Source organism: Antechinus flavipes, chromosome 1 (assembly GCF_016432865.1).
Source record: "Antechinus flavipes isolate AdamAnt ecotype Samford, QLD, Australia chromosome 1, AdamAnt_v2, whole genome shotgun sequence".
Classification (NCBI taxonomy): Eukaryota; Metazoa; Chordata; class Mammalia; order Dasyuromorphia; family Dasyuridae; genus Antechinus; species Antechinus flavipes.
In genome coordinates this window covers 440650440-440652428 of record NC_067398.1, presented here as the reverse complement: position 1 = coordinate 440652428, position 1989 = coordinate 440650440, and the positions used below count along the sequence as shown (strand labels likewise).

The following is a 1989-nucleotide window of genomic DNA, read 5'->3' as shown; positions in this document are numbered from 1 at the left end:
AAAAAATCTTCTAGAAATATTTTACTACATATACTTTCTTTTTCTCTTTGATTTCCTTGGTATAGCAGCCTAGTAATAGTATTACTGAATCAAAGAGAATGCATAATTTAATGCCTTTCTGGAAATAGCTATATATTGCTTTCCAGAATTATGGACCAATCCAAAGCTATACCAATAGTGCACTAATATATCTGTTTTTCCTCAAGTGCCCCAAAGTTTGTGATTTTCTTCTTTTGGCACATTTGCTAGTTTGAGCTATGATATAGGACCTAAAATTCGCATTTCTCTATCATCTTTTTAAATAAAATCTTTTAAAATAAAATCATTGATAATTTTAATCCCTTTCTTTGAAAGCTTCATGTTTATATCCTTTGACCATTTATTTATTGGGAAATGGCTTTTAGTGTGAGTCATTTGAATATGTGGCTTCTTTATCTTGGATATGAAAACTTTATCAATGAAAATTGCGGAAAGATATTCCCCATCTCTAAATACCTGTTCATTTGTTCAGGTCTTTCTTATGCATACTCAGTTCTGATTCAGCAGATAATTAAAAGACTTTAAATACTCCCCCTCCTACAGTTAATAGGAAACTACACATATATACACATACAAATATTAATATGTGTATATATATTTTTGATGGGAGATAGAAGTTTATTTATTAAGTATACATATAAGTCATGTCAGACAACTGGAAAAGATACTATTTACATAAAATATCACAAGATTAAAAATACACAGTATTTGTATTTTAATACAAGTGTCCAAAAGCAAACTACAATAGTTGCTGAATACAAGTAATTCTCTGCAATTAAGCATCAAGTTAAAAGAGTCAAAGAGTCTACTAACTTAGAAAAATAACCCAAAGATGTAACTAAAGGTCAATTTTGGGCAATATTATTTTCCAACATTCAAACAAAATATTTATATATGTGGTCATCTGGGGATTTTCTTCAAAATCACCTCCTGTTTCTTCACCTCCAAATCAGAATCCTCAAATGCTGGATTGTTTCATGATTCAAAATTTTCTGGAGACTGGCCAGTGATCCTTTCTATCATATCTGCCATATTTTTTTTTCCTGCTAGTTTTGCCAGTTCCTTCTTTTTCTTATTTTAGGTGGGCAATTTCATTGTCCTTCTGGTCAATTTCTTTATGTAGTTTCTCATTTTCTTGTAGTACTTCATAAAGAGCCTTCCTTCGTTTTTCTGCCACTTCTTTCCAATACTGAAAAGGAGGATTTTCTTTTCATGAGATCAAAAGTTTCTTGAGAGACTCCTTCTAGATTTTCATTTTTACTGTGGGCTGAATCTACAGCAACATCAGTGTTAAAAGACTTGGATGTTATTTGGTAATTCCAATGCTTCATTTTGGATAAGGCCTTGATAGAAATTGACTCCTTTATTCTGCTGACTAGAGAACCAGCTACATAGGGCTGAATCATCTTGAGTGTTCGTTTCAGTAAAAGGCTGACATTTATTTGTATTACTTAAGAAATATTTTTTATACTTCCTTTGGATCCCTTCTTCTTTTGTCTGCTTTATTCTGGAAGTCATAAAAAAGCAGAGAATAGTGCTACTGCCATTGCTACTACTAATATAAATAGCTAACATTTTCATAACATTTTAAGATTTGCAATTCACTTTGCATTTATAATCTCATTTGACCTTTTCATCAATCTGATGATGTTATCTAGAGCAGTGGTTTTGGAACCCCCAACATTTATGATGATGCCATAAGGAATTCAGGCAGTTATTTCAAAATAAATAAGACTTTAATAATTATCACCCCTTTGTATTACATATATATTTTTCCTCTGTGACAAACATTTGCATATTTGAAACATAAGTTTATTTCTGTAGAAATTCTGTCACCATGATCATGCACACAAAGATCACATCAAATGCTGACTTCTTCTGACTGCCATATATTCTTACAGTTTCTGTCAGTCATCCATTTTTTTTTATCCCAAACTACCACAATGGCTT

General features: G+C 31.4%; 1 pseudogene; it reads right to left on the bottom strand.

Annotated features, from left to right (window-relative positions):
- Positions 1-877: 877 nt before the first annotated feature.
- LOC127546480 (geminin-like) lies at positions 878-1557 on the bottom strand (annotated as a pseudogene).
- Between the last annotated feature and the right edge of the window lie 432 nt (positions 1558-1989).